The sequence below is a fragment of the Chrysoperla carnea genome (genome assembly GCF_905475395.1).
Source record: "Chrysoperla carnea chromosome X unlocalized genomic scaffold, inChrCarn1.1 SUPER_X_unloc_50, whole genome shotgun sequence".
Lineage (NCBI taxonomy): Eukaryota > Metazoa > Arthropoda > Insecta > Neuroptera > Chrysopidae > Chrysoperla > Chrysoperla carnea.
The window spans coordinates 14,485-41,107 of NW_025408179.1; the positions used below are offsets into that span (position 1 = coordinate 14,485).

The following is a 26,623-nucleotide window of genomic DNA, read 5'->3' on the forward strand; positions in this document are numbered from 1 at the left end:
TAACAATTGCTCAAGGTGGTGTATTACCAAACATTCAAGCAGTGTTATTACCAAAGAAAACTGAAAAGAAAGCATAAATTAAAAACATTGCATTAATTTTTATAATAATAATACATCGATCATAGGCCTTTTAATAAAAGGCCACAAATTTATTTAAAATAAGAGTAAAAATTATTTTTATAAATAATATATTATAATATTTTTTTAAAGAATCAATTTAAATAATTATAAATTAATGATTCTTTTTTTTTTTTTTCTTTTTTATATGTTATTATGGAAATAATTCATCATATTATGATGACATTTAGGTAACATATTATAAGAATATTCATAAAATATTATCAAAATAATATTGTATTATGATGATATTTAGACAAAATATTATAAGAATATACACAAAATATTATCAAAATAATATCATTAGATAACAAAACTGTTCATGATACTCATACCTTTACTAGAGATAAAAGTATCAGGATGCACTTGTATTAATACATATTATCACAACATCACAAAATATTTTTTAAAAGGAAAAATTTTTTAAAAATTATTATAAAATTTGATTGAATTAAATTTCAATTTATTTTTTTAATAATTAAAGAAAAAAAAAAGCATATAAACTTTCTATTGAAAATGTTATTTTCAACTAGATGGCCAAGTGAACTTTGTTACACAAACAATATATGACGTATTCGTTATTTAAATAATCAGTATCCTTTGATATTATATCAATACGTTACTCTCTTCTTTTGATACATATTAATAAAATTTCAATTTATAAGATTTTATGTCAATTATATAAATAATATTATAAATTTTCTAAATACATAAGTTAAGTAACAAAAAATTTGAATAACAAGATAAATTTATATATTATGTTTTAATACTCGATACTATAATATATCGCATCCGTTACCAATTATTCGGTATCCTTTGATTTATACACAGAATGAACCAAAAATATGTATCAAATTTATTTTATTTATTTATATATTTAATATTATTATTATTATTTTATATTACAAAGTTTCTTAACGAAGCTTACAATGATTTCTCATATCGTACTTAACAAAATTATTTAGATCATATAAAATTTAAATTGTTAAAAAATTTTTATATTTATTATTATTATTTATTTTTATTAAAATTACATAACATAAAATTAATAATATTTTAATAATTATATAAATTAATTCTTATTTAAAATAATCTTATATTAATCTCAACAAATACTCTAATAATATATTTTGTCATAAATTTTTTTATATTTAAAATAAATATTATAATATATAAATACTTATATCAGTATAAAATTTCTTTATATAATTATGAAAAAATTAATTTAATAGTTAATTATTGATATTAATGCATAAATAAAAGTATTTTCTAATGAAATATATTTTGTCAATGTTCGATTAACACATTTCATAATAATACGTTTTCATTATTGACAAAAAAAGTTTTTCTAAAAATGAAATCTTATACTATAATATATATATTTATATATTAAATTTTTTAATTATTTATATACTAATAATTTATAATAAATCGATATTAAATAAAAAATAAAAATATATACTTTTTAAGTTTACCTTAAAAATATTATTGTTTTGTATGATTGAAATAATTAATATTAAACTATGTTTATTAATAATTGTTAATAAAAAAATTAAATATATTTTAATTTATAAAATAAATATTATTATTAAATTTATAATTTATTATTTTATATATTATAGAAATTGAAAAAATAAATCATGTTTACTACGACAGTAAATTAGAAATACTATTTAATTTTTATGTGTTTTCTACATGGTACTTTGACTTACATAGGGACTTATATTATTGTGAATAATGATATAATTGAAAACCTTTATTTTTTATTTGATAGAATTATTATATTTTATCATTTAAATATTTATAATAAATACATTATTTTTATAAAGTAAAAAATATGGCCGAAGAAAATTCTACAGCTGTTGCAGCAACTGCGGTTACTGCTGCTTCTACAACACCAACAAAAAAAGCAACAGCTTCTGGTGCTAAACGTACAAAACAACATTCAAAACCAACACATCCACGTACATCAGAAATGGTTGTTAACGCAATTAAAAATTTAAAAGAACGTGGTGGTTCATCATTACAAGCAATTAAAAAATATTTAGCTGCAAATTATAAAGTGGATTCTGATAAAATTTCACCATTTATTAAAAAATATTTAAAAGCTGCTGTAACTGAGGGAGCCTTGGTACAAACTAAAGGTAAAGGTGCATCTGGTTCATTCAAATTGGCTGCTTCCGCTTCATCTAATTCTTCAGCTAAATCAAAAGTATCCAAAAAAGAAAGTGGAGCAAAAGGTTCAGCAAAGAGTGCTAAAAGTAAACGGGCACCAAAAGAAAAGAAAGCCACAACTACATCATTGGCAGCCAAAAAGCCTAAAGCAAAAAAAGCGACTCCATCATCATCAACTGCTGCTAAAAAAGTTACTGCAAAATCATCAGCGGCATCAAAAAAAGCACCAGTTAAAGCAAAACCAGCAAAAAGTACAAAATCCGCTGCCAAAAGTAGCCCTGCTCGTAAACCGAAAGCACCAAAAGCTAAGAAAGCTTCTGTTGCCAAATCATCTCCTACAAAAATTAAAAAAGCAGCACCAAAAAAGAAATGATCTGTTACTTTAATAATATATTGAAATATTTCATTATTTTTGCTAAAAAATGAAAATAACATAGGCCTTAATACAGGCCACAAATTAATATTTGATAAGAGTAAATTATTTTTTGTATAAATATTTTATAAAATAATAGTTTAGAAACATTTGCCACAGTCAGTACCACGGATGGGTGGCCACTTGAGAATACTGTGTGCGGTTGCATTTTTATTTAAAATATATGGTATAATAAATAAGTATATATTTAAATTGATTACTTCATTGAAAATTTTAATAATATACTTTAATATTAATGATATTTATGAAAAATATATATTTGTAAAAATTTTCATTTATTACTGGCAACAGCCATACCACGTTGAAAACACCGGTTCTCGTCCGATCACCGAAGTTAAGCAACATTGGGCACAGTCAGTACTTGGATGGGTGACCGCTTGGGAACACTGTGTGCGGTTGCCTTTTTATATTAAAAATATAAATTATTTTTCTTCTTTTCTTTTTTTTTACACACCATATATAAATATATGTTATTTAGAAATGTAAACCTTTTATATTATTCATCAACAAATAAATATTATTTTTTGTATAAAATTTTATTGCATTTATAACTCATATCATGGTTACTTTAAAGCGAGAAGTTTTTTTAATATTTCAAATGAATATAAAATAATATAAATTTTATGAAATTTATTTATTTTTAGAAATAGCAATCGCTTATAATTATAACAAAATTTTAATAATGTTTAATTTTATTTCAATAATTTATATATATATATATATATATATATATATATATATATATATATATATATATATATTTTTTAATAAAAATAATATACTCTTATTTAATAATATATGTTGGTCCTATATATAGGACCGAAAATATTTCTTATTTGTTTTTTTTTTTTTAAATTGTCATTTAAAACGCTTATGCACGTTCTCCACGAATACGTCTTGCCAATTGTATATCCTTAGGCATAATTGTAACACGCTTTGCATGAATTGCGCATAAATTGGTATCTTCAAATAAACCTACTAAATAGGCTTCACTAGCTTCTTGTAATGCCATAACAGCTGAACTTTGAAAACGTAAATCGGTTTTAAAATCTTGTGCAATTTCACGTACTAAACGTTGGAATGGTAATTTACGAATTAACAATTCAGTACTTTTTTGATAACGACGAATTTCTCGTAAAGCTACTGTACCAGGACGATATCTGTGTGGTTTTTTTACTCCACCAGTTGCTGGTGCACTTTTACGTGCAGCTTTCGTTGCTAATTGTTTTCTTGGTGCTTTACCACCAGTTGATTTACGTGCAGTTTGCTTGGTTCTAGCCATTTTCAAATAATAATGTTTTTACAAAAAAACACACAATTTTTAAAATTATATTCGACAATTTGATACTACAAAGTCAAATGTTTAAATGCGAAATAAATGTGTTGTATTTATATTTATATGAAATTTCAAAATTTTTGTTGTCATATCCTATTGGATAGCTATCAGAGTATGGACTAATCAAATTGTATAGGCGTGGCTTAAAAAATCTTTAATGCTTTATATAAAAAGGCACAATTGTACCGGCGCTCACATACATTACAATACTTGTGAGGTTAACACACGTGTTATCCGTTCGTTAAAATATTGTAAATAATTTTTTATTAAAATGACTGGCAGAGGAAAAGGTGGAAAGGGTCTTGGAAAAGGGGGTGCAAAACGTCATAGAAAAGTTTTGCGTGATAATATCCAAGGTATTACAAAACCTGCAATTCGTCGTTTAGCACGACGAGGTGGAGTAAAACGTATCTCTGGTTTAATTTATGAAGAAACACGTGGTGTACTTAAAGTATTCCTTGAAAATGTTATTCGGGATGCTGTTACATATACTGAACACGCAAAACGTAAAACAGTTACAGCTATGGATGTTGTATATGCATTAAAACGACAAGGTCGTACTTTGTATGGTTTTGGAGGTTAAGAAAATATAATAATTTACTTAAAATATTTAGTAAATTTATTAAAGAATATTTAATACATCCGATAAATTTAAACAGGCTTTCCTTTTTGGGAAGCCACTAATTTTATTTATATAAGAGTAAATAAATTTGTTAATAAATATAACATATTATATAATTTGTTTACAACAAATTATTTTGTTTATAACATACATTACCAAATATTTTTATTTTTTTTTTTTATTGTAATATATCTGCAATAATAAATTATAATTTGTATATTATCTATTTTATTTTACAATAACTTATTGAATTTTTGAAAAAATTTTATTATAAATTAATATACTATTATATTTTTTATATATACAAGTTAAGAGTAACAAGTATCGATAGGAGATTATCGAATTTATAACTAATAAAACATTTCGCCTTAATCAAAGAAAATAAAGATTTTGCTATACCATTTTTTATACTTTCAATAAATAATTTATTATTAAATTTTTATTATTTCATTTATTTTTTAAAATTATTAAAAATATTTTTCTAATAATTATAAGCGTACATAAACAAGTAGTAAATGTAAAATGAAAATAATAAAGGTAATGTAATGCATTTGCATTACACTGATTTACGATATATATTCCGCGATATCCTTTATTATATTTAAAATTAATAATATTGATATACTAATAATAGATATATTCAAGCTATTAATATATAAAATTTTATATTAAATATGATATTAATAATTGTTTATTTAATTTTTTTGTATATATAAAAATAATTTACTCTTATTTAAAAAATTTGATGGCTCTCTTAAAAAGAGAGCCATTTTTATATGTTGATGTATTTTTATGTTATCAATTAAATAATATTTTCGATTTATTTATTTTGAACTTGTATATTTTGTAACAGCTTTAGTACCTTCACTAACAGCGTGCTTTGCCAATTCACCAGGTAATAATAATCGAACTGCGGTTTGAATTTCCCGACTTGTGATTGTTGAACGTTTATTATAATGTGCTAAACGTGATGCTTCAGCAGCAATACGTTCAAAAATATCATTAACAAAACTGTTCATGATACTCATAGCTTTACTAGAGATACCAGTATCAGGATGCACTTGTTTTAATACTTTGTAAATGTAAATTGCATATGATTCCTTGCGCTTCCTCTTCTTTTTCTTATCACTCTTTGATATATTTTTTTGAGCTTTGCCAGCTTTTTTTGCTGCTTTTCCACTTGTTTTTGGTGGCATTGTTACAAACAATTAATATACACAGATAGTTACAGAACACCAGTCAGTATATGTATGAGCGTGTCGTGTATACAACTAGCGTATTATATACGCGAAGATGGATATAACAATAAAAATGAATACTACTCTCTGATTGGCTGAAAATAATACTATAAGGTGATTGGTTTATTTTTAAAGTTTTATATTTTATAAATATTATAAATTAAAATACCCAAATAACATTTTAAACATTTATGTTACAATCCCCGTAACGTACACATCTGTGTGATTATATTTACAAAAAAAAATATTAATTAAATAAATTTATTCGCTATGTCTGGACGAGGTAAAGGTGGTAAAGTAAAGGGAAAGGCAAAGTCAAGATCAAGCCGAGCAGGATTACAATTTCCTGTTGGAAGAATTCACAGATTATTACGAAAAGGAAATTATGCTGAACGAGTAGGTGCTGGTGCCCCAGTATATTTGGCTGCTGTTATGGAATATTTGGCTGCAGAAGTTCTCGAGTTAGCTGGTAATGCTGCCCGTGATAACAAAAAAACACGTATCATTCCACGTCATTTACAATTGGCAATTCGTAATGATGAAGAATTAAATAAATTATTATCTGGTGTAACAATTGCTCAAGGTGGTGTATTACCAAACATTCAAGCAGTGTTATTACCAAAGAAAACTGAAAAGAAAGCATAAATTAAAAACATTGCATTAATTTTTATAATAATAATACATCGATCATAGGCCTTTTAATAAAAGGCCACAAATTTATTTAAAATAAGAGTAAAAATTATTTTTATAAATAATATATTATAATATTTTTTTAAAGAATCAATTTAAATAATTATAAATTAATGATTCTTTTTTTTTTTTTTCTTTTTTATATGTTATTATGGAAATAATTCATCATATTATGATGACATTTAGGTAACATATTATAAGAATATTCATAAAATATTATCAAAATAATATTGTATTATGATGATATTTAGACAAAATATTATAAGAATATACACAAAATATTATCAAAATAATATCATTAGATAACAAAACTGTTCATGATACTCATACCTTTACTAGAGATAAAAGTATCAGGATGCACTTGTATTAATACATATTATCACAACATCACAAAATATTTTTTAAAAGAAAAAATTTTTTAAAAATTATTATAAAATTTGATTGAATTAAATTTCAATTTATTTTTTTAATAATTAAAGAAAAAAAAAAGCATATAAACTTTCTATTGAAAATGTTATTTTCAACTAGATGGCCAAGTGAACTTTGTTACACAAACAATATATGACGTATTCGTTATTTAAATAATCAGTATCCTTTGATATTATATCAATACGTTACTCTCTTCTTTTGATACATATTAATAAAATTTCAATTTATAAGATTTTATGTCAATTATATAAATAATATTATAAATTTTCTAAATACATAAGTTAAGTAACAAAAAATTTGAATAACAAGATAAATTTATATATTATGTTTTAATACTCGATACTATAATATATCGCATCCGTTACCAATTATTCGGTATCCTTTGATTTATACACAGAATGAACCAAAAATATGTATCAAATTTATTTTATTTATTTATATATTTAATATTATTATTATTATTTTATATTACAAAGTTTCTTAACGAAGCTTACAATGATTTCTCATATCGTACTTAACAAAATTATTTAGATCATATAAAATTTAAATTGTTAAAAAATTTTTATATTTATTATTATTATTTATTTTTATTAAAATTACATAACATAAAATTAATAATATTTTAATAATTATATAAATTAATTCTTATTTAAAATAATCTTATATTAATCTCAACAAATACTCTAATAATATATTTTGTCATAAATTTTTTTATATTTAAAATAAATATTATAATATATAAATACTTATATCAGTATAAAATTTCTTTATATAATTATGAAAAAATTAATTTAATAGTTAATTATTGATATTAATGCATAAATAAAAGTATTTTCTAATGAAATATATTTTGTCAATGTTCGATTAACACATTTCATAATAATACGTTTTCATTATTGACAAAAAAAGTTTTTCTAAAAATGAAATCTTATACTATAATATATATATTTATATATTAAATTTTTTAATTATTTATATACTAATAATTTATAATAAATCGATATTAAATAAAAAATAAAAATATATACTTTTTAAGTTTACCTTAAAAATATTATTGTTTTGTATGATTGAAATAATTAATATTAAACTATGTTTATTAATAATTGTTAATAAAAAAATTAAATATATTTTAATTTATAAAATAAATATTATTATTAAATTTATAATTTATTATTTTATATATTATAGAAATTGAAAAAATAAATCATGTTTACTACGACAGTAAATTAGAAATACTATTTAATTTTTATGTGTTTTCTACATGGTACTTTGACTTACATAGGGACTTATATTATTGTGAATAATGATATAATTGAAAACCTTTATTTTTTATTTGATAGAATTATTATATTTTATCATTTAAATATTTATAATAAATACATTATTTTTATAAAGTAAAAAATATGGCCGAAGAAAATTCTACAGCTGTTGCAGCAACTGCGGTTACTGCTGCTTCTACAACACCAACAAAAAAAGCAACAGCTTCTGGTGCTAAACGTACAAAACAACATTCAAAACCAACACATCCACGTACATCAGAAATGGTTGTTAACGCAATTAAAAATTTAAAAGAACGTGGTGGTTCATCATTACAAGCAATTAAAAAATATTTAGCTGCAAATTATAAAGTGGATTCTGATAAAATTTCACCATTTATTAAAAAATATTTAAAAGCTGCTGTAACTGAGGGAGCCTTGGTACAAACTAAAGGTAAAGGTGCATCTGGTTCATTCAAATTGGCTGCTTCCGCTTCATCTAATTCTTCAGCTAAATCAAAAGTATCCAAAAAAGAAAGTGGAGCAAAAGGTTCAGCAAAGAGTGCTAAAAGTAAACGGGCACCAAAAGAAAAGAAAGCCACAACTACATCATTGGCAGCCAAAAAGCCTAAAGCAAAAAAAGCGACTCCACCATCATCAACTGCTGCTAAAAAAGTTACTGCAAAATCATCAGCGGCATCAAAAAAAGCACCAGTTAAAGCAAAACCAGCAAAAAGTACAAAATCCGCTGCCAAAAGTAGCCCTGCTCGTAAACCGAAAGCACCAAAAGCTAAGAAAGCTTCTGTTGCCAAATCATCTCCTACAAAAATTAAAAAAGCAGCACCAAAAAAGAAATGATCTGTTACTTTAATAATATATTGAAATATTTCATTATTTTTGCTAAAAAATGAAAATAACATAGGCCTTAATACAGGCCACAAATTAATATTTGATAAGAGTAAATTATTTTTTGTATAAATATTTTATAAAATAATAGTTTAGAAACATTTGCCACAGTCAGTACCACGGATGGGTGGCCACTTGAGAATACTGTGTGCGGTTGCATTTTTATTTAAAATATATGGTATAATAAATAAGTATATATTTAAATTGATTACTTCATTGAAAATTTTAATAATATACTTTAATATTAATGATATTTATGAAAAATATATATTTGTAAAAATTTTCATTTATTACTGGCAACAGCCATACCACGTTGAAAACACCGGTTCTCGTCCGATCACCGAAGTTAAGCAACATTGGGCACAGTCAGTACTTGGATGGGTGACCGCTTGGGAACACTGTGTGCGGTTGCCTTTTTATATTAAAAATATAAATTATTTTTCTTCTTTTCTTTTTTTTTACACACCATATATAAATATATGTTATTTAGAAATGTAAACCTTTTATATTATTCATCAACAAATAAATATTATTTTTTGTATAAAATTTTATTGCATTTATAACTCATATCATGGTTACTTTAAAGCGAGAAGTTTTTTTAATATTTCAAATGAATATAAAATAATATAAATTTTATGAAATTTATTTATTTTTAGAAATAGCAATCGCTTATAATTATAACAAAATTTTAATAATGTTTAATTTTATTTCAATAATTTATATATATATATATATATATATATATATATATATATATATATATATATATATATATATTTTTTAATAAAAATAATATACTCTTATTTAATAATATATGTTGGTCCTATATATAGGACCGAAAATATTTCTTATTTGTTTTTTTTTTTTTAAATTGTCATTTAAAACGCTTATGCACGTTCTCCACGAATACGTCTTGCCAATTGTATATCCTTAGGCATAATTGTAACACGCTTTGCATGAATTGCGCATAAATTGGTATCTTCAAATAAACCTACTAAATAGGCTTCACTAGCTTCTTGTAATGCCATAACAGCTGAACTTTGAAAACGTAAATCGGTTTTAAAATCTTGTGCAATTTCACGTACTAAACGTTGGAATGGTAATTTACGAATTAACAATTCAGTACTTTTTTGATAACGACGAATTTCTCGTAAAGCTACTGTACCAGGACGATATCTGTGTGGTTTTTTTACTCCACCAGTTGCTGGTGCACTTTTACGTGCAGCTTTCGTTGCTAATTGTTTTCTTGGTGCTTTACCACCAGTTGATTTACGTGCAGTTTGCTTGGTTCTAGCCATTTTCAAATAATAATGTTTTTACAAAAAAACACACAATTTTAAAAATTATATTCGACAATTTGATACTACAAAGTCAAATGTTTAAATGCGAAATAAATGTGTTGTATTTATATTTATATGAAATTTCAAAATTTTTGTTGTCATATCCTATTGGATAGCTATCAGAGTATGGACTAATCAAATTGTATAGGCGTGGCTTAAAAAATCTTTAATGCTTTATATAAAAAGGCACAATTGTACCGGCGCTCACATACATTACAATACTTGTGAGGTTAACACACGTGTTATCCGTTCGTTAAAATATTGTAAATAATTTTTTATTAAAATGACTGGCAGAGGAAAAGGTGGAAAGGGTCTTGGAAAAGGGGGTGCAAAACGTCATAGAAAAGTTTTGCGTGATAATATCCAAGGTATTACAAAACCTGCAATTCGTCGTTTAGCACGACGAGGTGGAGTAAAACGTATCTCTGGTTTAATTTATGAAGAAACACGTGGTGTACTTAAAGTATTCCTTGAAAATGTTATTCGGGATGCTGTTACATATACTGAACACGCAAAACGTAAAACAGTTACAGCTATGGATGTTGTATATGCATTAAAACGACAAGGTCGTACTTTGTATGGTTTTGGAGGTTAAGAAAATATAATAATTTACTTAAAATATTTAGTAAATTTATTAAAGAATATTTAATACATCCGATAAATTTAAACAGGCTTTCCTTTTTGGGAAGCCACTAATTTTATTTATATAAGAGTAAATAAATTTGTTAATAAATATAACATATTATATAATTTGTTTACAACAAATTATTTTGTTTATAACATACATTACCAAATATTTTTATTTTTTTTTTTTATTGTAATATATCTGCAATAATAAATTATAATTTGTATATTATCTATTTTATTTTACAATAACTTATTGAATTTTTGAAAAAATTTTATTATAAATTAATATACTATTATATTTTTTATATATACAAGTTAAGAGTAACAAGTATCGATAGGAGATTATCGAATTTATAACTAATAAAACATTTCGCCTTAATCAAAGAAAATAAAGATTTTGCTATACCATTTTTTATACTTTCAATAAATAATTTATTATTAAATTTTTATTATTTCATTTATTTTTTAAAATTATTAAAAATATTTTTCTAATAATTATAAGCGTACATAAACAAGTAGTAAATGTAAAATGAAAATAATAAAGGTAATGTAATGCATTTGCATTACACTGATTTACGATATATATTCCGCGATATCCTTTGTTATATTTAAAATTAATAATATTGATATACTAATAATAGATATATTCAAGCTATTAATATATAAAATTTTATATTAAATATGATATTAATAATTGTTTATTTAATTTTTTTGTATATATAAAAATAATTTACTCTTATTTAAAAAATTTGATGGCTCTCTTAAAAAGAGAGCCGTTTTTATATGTTGATGTATTTTTATGTTATCAATTAAATAATATTTTCGATTTATTTATTTTGAACTTGTATATTTTGTAACAGCTTTAGTACCTTCACTAACAGCGTGCTTTGCCAATTCACCAGGTAATAATAATCGAACTGCGGTTTGAATTTCCCGACTTGTGATTGTTGAACGTTTATTATAATGTGCTAAACGTGATGCTTCAGCAGCAATACGTTCAAAAATATCATTAACAAAACTGTTCATGATACTCATAGCTTTACTAGAGATACCAGTATCAGGATGCACTTGTTTTAATACTTTGTAAATGTAAATTGCATATGATTCCTTGCGCTTCCTCTTCTTTTTCTTATCACTCTTTGATATATTTTTTTGAGCTTTGCCAGCTTTTTTTGCTGCTTTTCCACTTGTTTTTGGTGGCATTGTTACAAACAATTAATATACACAGATAGTTACAGAACACCAGTCAGTATATGTATGAGCGTGTCGTGTATACAACTAGCGTATTATATACGCGAAGATGGATATAACAATAAAAATGAATACTACTCTCTGATTGGCTGAAAATAATACTATAAGGTGATTGGTTTATTTTTAAAGTTTTATATTTTATAAATATTATAAATTAAAATACCCAAATAACATTTTAAACATTTATGTTACAATCCCCGTAACGTACACATCTGTGTGATTATATTTACAAAAAAAAATATTAATTAAATAAATTTATTCGCTATGTCTGGACGAGGTAAAGGTGGTAAAGTAAAGGGAAAGGCAAAGTCAAGATCAAGCCGAGCAGGATTACAATTTCCTGTTGGAAGAATTCACAGATTATTACGAAAAGGAAATTATGCTGAACGAGTAGGTGCTGGTGCCCCAGTATATTTGGCTGCTGTTATGGAATATTTGGCTGCAGAAGTTCTCGAGTTAGCTGGTAATGCTGCCCGTGATAACAAAAAAACACGTATCATTCCACGTCATTTACAATTGGCAATTCGTAATGATGAAGAATTAAATAAATTATTATCTGGTGTAACAATTGCTCAAGGTGGTGTATTACCAAACATTCAAGCAGTGTTATTACCAAAGAAAACTGAAAAGAAAGCATAAATTAAAAACATTGCATTAATTTTTATAATAATAATACATCGATCATAGGCCTTTTAATAAAAGGCCACAAATTTATTTAAAATAAGAGTAAAAATTATTTTTATAAATAATATATTATAATATTTTTTTAAAGAATCAATTTAAATAATTATAAATTAATGATTCTTTTTTTTTTTTTTTTTTTTTATATGTTATTATGGAAATAATTCATCATATTATGATGACATTTAGGTAACATATTATAAGAATATTCATAAAATATTATCAAAATAATATTGTATTATGATGATATTTAGACAAAATATTATAAGAATATACACAAAATATTATCAAAATAATATCATTAGATAACAAAACTGTTCATGATACTCATACCTTTACTAGAGATAAAAGTATCAGGATGCACTTGTATTAATACATATTATCACAACATCACAAAATATTTTTTAAAAGGAAAAATTTTTTAAAAATTATTATAAAATTTGATTGAATTAAATTTCAATTTATTTTTTTAATAATTAAAGAAAAAAAAAAGCATATAAACTTTCTATTGAAAATGTTATTTTCAACTAGATGGCCAAGTGAACTTTGTTACACAAACAATATATGACGTATTCGTTATTTAAATAATCAGTATCCTTTGATATTATATCAATACGTTACTCTCTTCTTTTGATACATATTAATAAAATTTCAATTTATAAGATTTTATGTCAATTATATAAATAATATTATAAATTTTCTAAATACATAAGTTAAGTAACAAAAAATTTGAATAACAAGATAAATTTATATATTATGTTTTAATACTCGATACTATAATATATCGCATCCGTTACCAATTATTCGGTATCCTTTGATTTATACACAGAATGAACCAAAAATATGTATCAAATTTATTTTATTTATTTATATATTTAATATTATTATTATTATTTTATATTACAAAGTTTCTTAACGAAGCTTACAATGATTTCTCATATCGTACTTAACAAAATTATTTAGATCATATAAAATTTAAATTGTTAAAAAATTTTTATATTTATTATTATTATTTATTTTTATTAAAATTACATAACATAAAATTAATAATATTTTAATAATTATATAAATTAATTCTTATTTAAAATAATCTTATATTAATCTCAACAAATACTCTAATAATATATTTTGTCATAAATTTTTTTATATTTAAAATAAATATTATAATATATAAATACTTATATCAGTATAAAATTTCTTTATATAATTATGAAAAAATTAATTTAATAGTTAATTATTGATATTAATGCATAAATAAAAGTATTTTCTAATGAAATATATTTTGTCAATGTTCGATTAACACATTTCATAATAATACGTTTTCATTATTGACAAAAAAAGTTTTTCTAAAAATGAAATCTTATACTATAATATATATATTTATATATTAAATTTTTTAATTATTTATATACTAATAATTTATAATAAATCGATATTAAATAAAAAATAAAAATATATACTTTTTAAGTTTACCTTAAAAATATTATTGTTTTGTATGATTGAAATAATTAATATTAAACTATGTTTATTAATAATTGTTAATAAAAAAATTAAATATATTTTAATTTATAAAATAAATATTATTATTAAATTTATAATTTATTATTTTATATATTATAGAAATTGAAAAAATAAATCATGTTTACTACGACAGTAAATTAGAAATACTATTTAATTTTTATGTGTTTTCTACATGGTACTTTGACTTACATAGGGACTTATATTATTGTGAATAATGATATAATTGAAAACCTTTATTTTTTATTTGATAGAATTATTATATTTTATCATTTAAATATTTATAATAAATACATTATTTTTATAAAGTAAAAAATATGGCCGAAGAAAATTCTACAGCTGTTGCAGCAACTGCGGTTACTGCTGCTTCTACAACACCAACAAAAAAAGCAACAGCTTCTGGTGCTAAACGTACAAAACAACATTCAAAACCAACACATCCACGTACATCAGAAATGGTTGTTAACGCAATTAAAAATTTAAAAGAACGTGGTGGTTCATCATTACAAGCAATTAAAAAATATTTAGCTGCAAATTATAAAGTGGATTCTGATAAAATTTCACCATTTATTAAAAAATATTTAAAAGCTGCTGTAACTGAGGGAGCCTTGGTACAAACTAAAGGTAAAGGTGCATCTGGTTCATTCAAATTGGCTGCTTCCGCTTCATCTAATTCTTCAGCTAAATCAAAAGTATCCAAAAAAGAAAGTGGAGCAAAAGGTTCAGCAAAGAGTGCTAAAAGTAAACGGGCACCAAAAGAAAAGAAAGCCACAACTACATCATTGGCAGCCAAAAAGCCTAAAGCAAAAAAAGCGACTCCATCATCATCAACTGCTGCTAAAAAAGTTACTGCAAAATCATCAGCGGCATCAAAAAAAGCACCAGTTAAAGCAAAACCAGCAAAAAGTACAAAATCCGCTGCCAAAAGTAGCCCTGCTCGTAAACCGAAAGCACCAAAAGCTAAGAAAGCTTCTGTTGCCAAATCATCTCCTACAAAAATTAAAAAAGCAGCACCAAAAAAGAAATGATCTGTTACTTTAATAATATATTGAAATATTTCATTATTTTTGCTAAAAAATGAAAATAACATAGGCCTTAATACAGGCCACAAATTAATATTTGATAAGAGTAAATTATTTTTTGTATAAATATTTTATAAAATAATAGTTTAGAAACATTTGCCACAGTCAGTACCACGGATGGGTGGCCACTTGAGAATACTGTGTGCGGTTGCATTTTTATTTAAAATATATGGTATAATAAATAAGTATATATTTAAATTGATTACTTCATTGAAAATTTTAATAATATACTTTAATATTAATGATATTTATGAAAAATATATATTTGTAAAAATTTTCATTTATTACTGGCAACAGCCATACCACGTTGAAAACACCGGTTCTCGTCCGATCACCGAGGTTAAGCAACATTGGGCACAGTCAGTACTTGGATGGGTGACCGCTTGGGAACACTGTGTGCGGTTGCCTTTTTATATTAAAAATATAAATTATTTTTCTTCTTTTCTTTTTTTTTACACACCATATATAAATATATGTTATTTAGAAATGTAAACCTTTTATATTATTCATCAACAAATAAATATTATTTTTTGTATAAAATTTTATTGCATTTATAACTCATATCATGGTTACTTTAAAGCGAGAAGTTTTTTTAATATTTCAAATGAATATAAAATAATATAAATTTTATGAAATTTATTTATTTTTAGAAATAGCAATCGCTTATAATTATAACAAAATTTTAATAATGTTTAATTTTATTTCAATAATTTATATTTATATATATATATATATATATATATATATATATATATATATATATATATATATATTTTTTAATAAAAATAATATACTCTTATTTAATAATATATGTTGGTCCTATATATAGGACCGAAAATATTTCTTATTTGTTTTTTTTTTTTTAAATTGTCATTTAAAACGCTTATGCACGTTCTCCACGAATACGTCTTGCCAATTGTATATCCTTAGGCATAATTGTAACACGCTTTGCATGAATTGCGCATAAATTGGTATCTTCAAATAAACCTACTAAATAGGCTTCACTAGCTTCTTGTAATGCCATAACAGCTGAACTTTGAAAACGTAAATCGGTTTTAAAATCTTGTGCAATTTCACGTACTAAACGTTGGAATGGTAATTTACGAATTAACAATTCAGTACTTTTTTGATAACGACGAATTTCTCGTAAAGCTACTGTACCAGGACGATATCTGTGTGGTTTTTTTACTCCACCAGTTGCTGGTGCACTTTTACGTGCAGCTTTCGTTGCTAATTGTTTTCTTGGTGCTTTACCACCAGTTGATTTACGTGCAGTTTGCTTGGTTCTAGCCATTTTCAAATAATAATGTTTTTACAAAAAAACACACAATTTTAAAAATTATATTCGACAATTTGATACTACAAAGTCAAATGTTTAAATGCGAAATAAATGTGTTGTATTTATATTTATATGAAATTTCAAAATTTTTGTTGTCATATCCTATTGGATAGCTATCAGAGTATGGACTAATCAAATTGTATAGGCGTGGCTTAAAAAATCTTTAATGCTTTATATAAAAAGGCACAATTGTACCGGCGCTCACATACATTACAATACTTGTGAGGTTAACACACGTGTTATCCGTTCGTTAAAATATTGTAAATAATTTTTTATTAAAATGACTGGCAGAGGAAAAGGTGGAAAGGGTCTTGGAAAAGGGGGTGCAAAACGTCATAGAAAAGTTTTGCGTGATAATATCCAAGGTATTACAAAACCTGCAATTCGTCGTTTAGCACGACGAGGTGGAGTAAAACGTATCTCTGGTTTAATTTATGAAGAAACACGTGGTGTACTTAAAGTATTCCTTGAAAATGTTATTCGGGATGCTGTTACATATACTGAACACGCAAAACGTAAAACAGTTACAGCTATGGATGTTGTATATGCATTAAAACGACAAGGTCGTACTTTGTATGGTTTTGGAGGTTAAGAAAATATAATAATTTACTTAAAATATTTAGTAAATTTATTAAAGAATATTTAATACATCCGATAAATTTAAACAGGCTTTCCTTTTTGGGAAGCCACTAATTTTATTTATATAAGAGTAAATAAATTTGTTAATAAATATAACATATTATATAATTTGTTTACAACAAATTATTTTGTTTATAACATACATTACCAAATATTTTTATTTTTTTTTTTTATTGTAATATATCTGCAATAATAAATTATAATTTGTATATTATCTATTTTATTTTACAATAACTTATTGAATTTTTGAAAAAATTTTATTATAAATTAATATACTATTATATTTTTTATATATACAAGTTAAGAGTAACAAGTATCGATAGGAGATTATCGAATTTATAACTAATAAAACATTTCGCCTTAATCAAAGAAAATAAAGATTTTGCTATACCATTTTTTATACTTTCAATAAATAATTTATTATTAAATTTTTATTATTTCATTTATTTTTTAAAATTATTAAAAATATTTTTCTAATAATTATAAGCGTACATAAACAAGTAGTAAATGTAAAATGAAAATAATAAAGGTAATGTAATGCATTTGCATTACACTGATTTACGATATATATTCCGCGATATCCTTTATTATATTTAAAATTAATAATATTGATATACTAATAATAGATATATTCAAGCTATTAATATATAAAATTTTATATTAAATATGATATTAATAATTGTTTATTTAATTTTTTTGTATATATAAAAATAATTTACTCTTATTTAAAAAATTTGATGGCTCTCTTAAAAAGAGAGCCGTTTTTATATGTTGATGTATTTTTATGTTATCAATTAAATAATATTTTCGATTTATTTATTTTGAACTTGTATATTTTGTAACAGCTTTAGTACCTTCACTAACAGCGTGCTTTGCCAATTCACCAGGTAATAATAATCGAACTGCGGTTTGAATTTCCCGACTTGTGATTGTTGAACGTTTATTATAATGTGCTAAACGTGATGCTTCAGCAGCAATACGTTCAAAAATATCATTAACAAAACTGTTCATGATACTCATAGCTTTACTAGAGATACCAGTATCAGGATGCACTTGTTTTAATACTTTGTAAATGTAAATTGCATATGATTCCTTGCGCTTCCTCTTCTTTTTCTTATCACTCTTTGATATATTTTTTTGAGCTTTGCCAGCTTTTTTTGCTGCTTTTCCACTTGTTTTTGGTGGCATTGTTACAAACAATTAATATACACAGATAGTTACAGAACACCAGTCAGTATATGTATGAGCGTGTCGTGTATACAACTAGCGTATTATATACGCGAAGATGGATATAACAATAAAAATGAATACTACTCTCTGATTGGCTGAAAATAATACTATAAGGTGATTGGTTTATTTTTAAAGTTTTATATTTTATAAATATTATAAATTAAAATACCCAAATAACATTTTAAACATTTATGTTACAATCCCCGTAACGTACACATCTGTGTGATTATATTTACAAAAAAAAATATTAATTAAATAAATTTATTCGCTATGTCTGGACGAGGTAAAGGTGGTAAAGTAAAGGGAAAGGCAAAGTCAAGATCAAGCCGAGCAGGATTACAATTTCCTGTTGGAAGAATTCACAGATTATTACGAAAAGGAAATTATGCTGAACGAGTAGGTGCTGGTGCCCCAGTATATTTGGCTGCTGTTATGGAATATTTGGCTGCAGAAGTTCTCGAGTTAGCTGGTAATGCTGCCCGTGATAACAAAAAAACACGTATCATTCCACGTCATTTACAATTGGCAATTCGTAATGATGAAGAATTAAATAAATTATTATCTGGTGTAACAATTGCTCAAGGTGGTGTATTACCAAACATTCAAGCAGTGTTATTACCAAAGAAAACTGAAAAGAAAGCATAAATTAAAAACATTGCATTAATTTTTATAATAATAATACATCGATCATAGGCCTTTTAATAAAAGGCCACAAATTTATTTAAAATAAGAGTAAAAATTATTTTTATAAATAATATATTATAATATTTTTTTAAAGAATCAATTTAAATAATTATAAATTAATGATTCTTTTTTTTTTTTTTTTTTTTTATATGTTATTATGGAAATAATTCATCATATTATGATGACATTTAGGTAACATATTATAAGAATATTCATAAAATATTATCAAAATAATATTGTATTATGATGATATTTAGACAAAATATTATAAGAATATACACAAAATATTATCAAAATAATATCATTAGATAACAAAACTGTTCATGATACTCATACCTTTACTAGAGATAAAAGTATCAGGATGCACTTGTATTAATACATATTATCACAACATCACAAAATATTTTTTAAAAGGAAAAATTTTTAAAAAATTATTATAAAATTTGATTGAATTAAATTTCAATTTATTTTTTTAATAATTAAAGAAAAAAAAAAGCATATAAACTTTCTATTGAAAATGTTATTTTCAACTAGATGGCCAAGTGAACTTTGTTACACAAACAATATATGACGTATTCGTTATTTAAATAATCAGTATCCTTTGATATTATATCAATACGTTACTCTCTTCTTTTGATACATATTAATAAAATTTCAATTTATAAGATTTTATGTCAATTATATAAATAATATTATAAATTTTCTAAATACATAAGTTAAGTAACAAAAAATTTGAATAACAAGATAAATTTATATATTATGTTTTAATACTCGATACTATAATATATCGCATCCGTTACCAATTATTCGGTATCCTTTGATTTATACACAGAATGAACCAAAAATATGTATCAAATTTATTTTATTTATTTATATATTTAATATTATTATTATTATTTTATATTACAAAGTTTCTTAACGAAGCTTACAATGATTTCTCATATCGTACTTAACAAAATTATTTAGATCATATAAAATTTAAATTGTTAAAAAATTTTTATATTTATTATTATTATTTATTTTTATTAAAATTACATAACATAAAATTAATAATATTTTAATAATTATATAAATTAATTCTTATTTAAAATAATCTTATATTAATCTCAACAAATACTCTAATAATATATTTTGTCATAAATTTTTTTATATTTAAAATAAATATTATAATATATAAATACTTATATCAGTATAAAATTTCTTTATATAATTATGAAAAAATTAATTTAATAGTTAATTATTGATATTAATGCATAAATAAAAGTATTTTCTAATGAAATATATTTTGTCAATGTTCGATTAACACATTTCATAATAATACGTTTTCATTATTGACAAAAAAAGTTTTTCTAAAAATGAAATCTTATACTATAATATATATATTTATATATTAAATTTTTTAATTATTTATATACTAATAATTTATAATAAATCGATATTAAATAAAAAATAAAAATATATACTTTTTAAGTTTACCTTAAAAATATTATTGTTTTGTATGATTGAAATAATTAATATTAAACTATGTTTATTAATAATTGTTAATAAAAAAATTAAATATATTTTAATTTATAAAATAAATATTATTATTAAATTTATAATTTATTATTTTATATATTATAGAAATTGAAAAAATAAATCATGTTTACTACGACAGTAAATTAGAAATACTATTTAATTTTTATGTGTTTTCTACATGGTACTTTGACTTACATAGGGACTTATATTATTGTGAATAATGATATAATTGAAAACCTTTATTTTTTATTTGATAGAATTATTATATTTTATCATTTAAATATTTATAATAAATACATTATTTTTATAAAGTAAAAAATATGGCCGAAGAAAATTCTACAGCTGTTGCAGCAACTGCGGTTACTGCTGCTTCTACAACACCAACAAAAAAAGCAACAGCTTCTGGTGCTAAACGTACAAAACAACATTCAAAACCAACACATCCACGTACATCAGAAATGGTTGTTAACGCAATTAAAAATTTAAAAGAACGTGGTGGTTCATCATTACAAGCAATTAAAAAATATTTAGCTGCAAATTATAAAGTGGATTCTGATAAAATTTCACCATTTATTAAAAAATATTTAAAAGCTGCTGTAACTGAGGGAGCCTTGGTACAAACTAAAGGTAAAGGTGCATCTGGTTCATTCAAATTGGCTGCTTCCGCTTCATCTAATTCTTCAGCTAAATCAAAAGTATCCAAAAAAGAAAGTGGAGCAAAAGGTTCAGCAAAGAGTGCTAAAAGTAAACGGGCACCAAAAGAAAAGAAAGCCACAACTACATCATTGGCAGCCAAAAAGCCTAAAGCAAAAAAAGCGACTCCATCATCATCAACTGCTGCTAAAAAAGTTACTGCAAAATCATCAGCGGCATCAAAAAAAGCACCAGTTAAAGCAAAACCAGCAAAAAGTACAAAATCCGCTGCCAAAAGTAGCCCTGCTCGTAAACCGAAAGCACCAAAAGCTAAGAAAGCTTCTGTTGCCAAATCATCTCCTACAAAAATTAAAAAAGCAGCACCAAAAAAGAAATGATCTGTTACTTTAATAATATATTGAAATATTTCATTATTTTTGCTAAAAAATGAAAATAACATAGGCCTTAATACAGGCCACAAATTAATATTTGATAAGAGTAAATTATTTTTTGTATAAATATTTTATAAAATAATAGTTTAGAAACATTTGCCACAGTCAGTACCACGGATGGGTGGCCACTTGAGAATACTGTGTGCGGTTGCATTTTTATTTAAAATATATGGTATAATAAATAAGTATATATTTAAATTGATTACTTCATTGAAAATTTTAATAATATACTTTAATATTAATGATATTTATGAAAAATATATATTTGTAAAAATTTTCATTTATTACTGGCAACAGCCATACCACGTTGAAAACACCGGTTCTCGTCCGATCACCGAAGTTAAGCAACATTGGGCACAGTCAGTACTTGGATGGGTGACCGCTTGGGAACACTGTGTGCGGTTGCCTTTTTATATTAAAAATATAAATTATTTTTCTTCTTTTCTTTTTTTTTACACACCATATATAAATATATGTTATTTAGAAATGTAAACCTTTTATATTATTCATCAACAAATAAATATTATTTTTTGTATAAAATTTTATTGCATTTATAACTCATATCATGGTTACTTTAAAGCGAGAAGTTTTTTTAATATTTCAAATGAATATAAAATAATATAAATTTTATGAAATTTATTTATTTTTAGAAATAGCAATCGCTTATAATTATAACAAAATTTTAATAATGTTTAATTTTATTTCAATAATTTATATTTATATATATATATATATATATATATATATATATATATATATATATATATATATATATATATATATATATATATTTTTTAATAAAAATAATATACTCTTATTTAATAATATATGTTGGTCCTATATATAGGACCGAAAATATTTCTTATTTGTTTTTTTTTTTTTAAATTGTCATTTAAAACGCTTATGCACGTTCTCCACGAATACGTCTTGCCAATTGTATATCCTTAGGCATAATTGTAACACGCTTTGCATGAATTGCGCATAAATTGGTATCTTCAAATAAACCTACTAAATAGGCTTCACTAGCTTCTTGTAATGCCATAACAGCTGAACTTTGAAAACGTAAATCGGTTTTAAAATCTTGTGCAATTTCACGTACTAAACGTTGGAATGGTAATTTACGAATTAACAATTCAGTACTTTTTTGATAACGACGAATTTCTCGTAAAGCTACTGTACCAGGACGATATCTGTGTGGTTTTTTTACTCCACCAGTTGCTGGTGCACTTTTACGTGCAGCTTTCGTTGCTAATTGTTTTCTTGGTGCTTTACCACCAGTTGATTTACGTGCAGTTTGCTTGGTTCTAGCCATTTTCAAATAATAATGTTTTTACAAAAAAACACACAATTTTAAAAATTATATTCGACAATTTGATACTACAAAGTCAAATGTTTAAATGCGAAATAAATGTGTTGTATTTATATTTATATGAAATTTCAAAATTTTTGTTGTCATATCCTATTGGATAGCTATCAGAGTATGGACTAATCAAATTGTATAGGCGTGGCTTAAAAAATCTTTAATGCTTTATATAAAAAGGCACAATTGTACCGGCGCTCACATACATTACAATACTTGTGAGGTTAACACACGTGTTATCCGTTCGTTAAAATATTGTAAATAATTTTTTATTAAAATGACTGGCAGAGGAAAAGGTGGAAAGGGTCTTGGAAAAGGGGGTGCAAAACGTCATAGAAAAGTTTTGCGTGATAATATCCAAGGTATTACAAAACCTGCAATTCGTCGTTTAGCACGACGAGGTGGAGTAAAACGTATCTCTGGTTTAATTTATGAAGAAACACGTGGTGTACTTAAAGTATTCCTTGAAAATGTTATTCGGGATGCTGTTACATATACTGAACACGCAAAACGTAAAACAGTTACAGCTATGGATGTTGTATATGCATTAAAACGACAAGGTCGTACTTTGTATGGTTTTGGAGGTTAAGAAAATATAATAATTTACTTAAAATATTTAGTAAATTTATTAAAGAATATTTAATACATCCGATAAATTTAAACAGGCTTTCCTTTTTGGGAAGCCACTAATTTTATTTATATAAGAGTAAATAAATTTGTTAATAAATATAACATATTATATAATTTGTTTACAACAAATTATTTTGTTTATAACATACATTACCAAATATTTTTATTTTTTTTTTTTATTGTAATATATCTGCAATAATAAATTATAATTTGTATATTATCTATTTTATTTTACAATAACTTATTGAATTTTTGAAAAAATTTTATTATAAATTAATATACTATTATATTTTTTTATATATACAAGTTAAGAGTAACAAGTATCGATAGGAGATTATCGAATTTATAACTAATAAAACATTTCGCCTTAATCAAAGAAAATAAAGATTTTGCTATACCATTTTTTATACTTTCAATAAATAATTTATTATTAAATTTTTATTATTTCATTTATTTTTTAAAATTATTAAAAATATTTTTCTAATAATTATAAGCGTACATAAACAAGTAGTAAATGTAAAATGAAAATAATAAAGGTAATGTAATGCATTTGCATTACACTGATTTACGATATATATTCCGCGATATCCTTTATTATATTTAAAATTAATAATATTGATATACTAATAATAGATATATTCAAGCTATTAATATATAAAATTTTATATTAAATATGATATTAATAATTGTTTATTTAATTTTTTTGTATATATAAAAATAATTTACTCTTATTTAAAAAATTTGATGGCTCTCTTAAAAAGAGAGCCGTTTTTATATGTTGATGTATTTTTATGTTATCAATTAAATAATATTTTCGATTTATTTATTTTGAACTTGTATATTTTGTAACAGCTTTAGTACCTTCACTAACAGCGTGCTTTGCCAATTCACCAGGTAATAATAATCGAACTGCGGTTTGAATTTCCCGACTTGTGATTGTTGAACGTTTATTATAATGTGCTAAACGTGATGCTTCAGCAGCAATACGTTCAAAAATATCATTAACAAAACTGTTCATGATACTCATAGCTTTACTAGAGATACCAGTATCAGGATGCACTTGTTTTAATACTTTGTAAATGTAAATTGCATATGATTCCTTGCGCTTCCTCTTCTTTTTCTTATCACTCTTTGATATATTTTTTGAGCTTTGCCAGCTTTTTTTGCTGCTTTTCCACTTGTTTTTGGTGGCATTGTTACAAACAATTAATATACACAGATAGTTACAGAACACCAGTCAGTATATGTATGAGCGTGTCGTGTATACAACTAGCGTATTATATACGCGAAGATGGATATAACAATAAAAATGAATACTACTCTCTGATTGGCTGAAAATAATACTATAAGGTGATTGGTTTATTTTTAAAGTTTTATATTTTATAAATATTATAAATTAAAATACCCAAATAACATTTTAAACATTTATGTTACAATCCCCGTAACGTACACATCTGTGTGATTATATTTACAAAAAAAAATATTAATTAAATAAATTTATTCGCTATGTCTGGACGAGGTAAAGGTGGTAAAGTAAAGGGAAAGGCAAAGTCAAGATCAAGCCGAGCAGGATTACAATTTCCTGTTGGAAGAATTCACAGATTATTACGAAAAGGAAATTATGCTGAACGAGTAGGTGCTGGTGCCCCAGTATATTTGGCTGCTGTTATGGAATATTTGGCTGCAGAAGTTCTCGAGTTAGCTGGTAATGCTGCCCGTGATAACAAAAAAACACGTATCATTCCACGTCATTTACAATTGGCAATTCGTAATGATGAAGAATTAAATAAATTATTATCTGGTGTAACAATTGCTCAAGGTGGTGTATTACCAAACATTCAAGCAGTGTTATTACCAAAGAAAACTGAAAAGAAAGCATAAATTAAAAACATTGCATTAATTTTTATAATAATAATACATCGATCATAGGCCTTTTAATAAAAGGCCACAAATTTATTTAAAATAAGAGTAAAAATTATTTTTATAAATAATATATTATAATATTTTTTTAAAGAATCAATTTAAATAATTATAAATTAATGATTCTTTTTTTTTTTTTTCTTTTTTATATGTTATTATGGAAATAATTCATCATATTATGATGACATTTAGGTAACATATTATAAGAATATTCATAAAATATTATCAAAATAATATTGTATTATGATGATATTTAGACAAAATATTATAAGAATATACACAAAATATTATCAAAATAATATCATTAGATAACAAAACTGTTCATGATACTCATACCTTTACTAGAGATAAAAGTATCAGGATGCACTTGTATTAATACATATTATCACAACATCACAAAATATTTTTTAAAAGGAAAAATTTTTTAAAAATTATTATAAAATTTGATTGAATTAAATTTCAATTTATTTTTTTAATAATTAAAGAAAAAAAAAAGCATATAAACTTTCTATTGAAA

The 26,623-nt window shown here is 23.8% G+C and overlaps 4 non-coding genes across 4 annotated transcripts; all 4 read left to right on the plus strand.

Annotated features, from left to right (window-relative positions):
* Positions 1-3,008: 3,008 nt before the first annotated feature.
* Positions 3,009-3,127, plus strand: LOC123304429. The gene has a single exon (XR_006536451.1). It is a non-coding gene; the product is annotated as a 5S ribosomal RNA (ribosomal RNA).
* A 6,370-nt stretch (positions 3,128-9,497) lies between these two features.
* LOC123304430 lies at positions 9,498-9,616 on the plus strand. Its single transcript, XR_006536452.1, has one exon. It is a non-coding gene; the product is annotated as a 5S ribosomal RNA (ribosomal RNA).
* A 6,374-nt stretch (positions 9,617-15,990) lies between these two features.
* Positions 15,991-16,109, plus strand: LOC123304426. The gene has a single exon (XR_006536449.1). It is a non-coding gene; the product is annotated as a 5S ribosomal RNA (ribosomal RNA).
* A 6,376-nt stretch (positions 16,110-22,485) lies between these two features.
* On the plus strand, positions 22,486-22,604 carry LOC123304431. Its single transcript, XR_006536453.1, has one exon. It is a non-coding gene; the product is annotated as a 5S ribosomal RNA (ribosomal RNA).
* Positions 22,605-26,623: the final 4,019 nt, after the last annotated feature.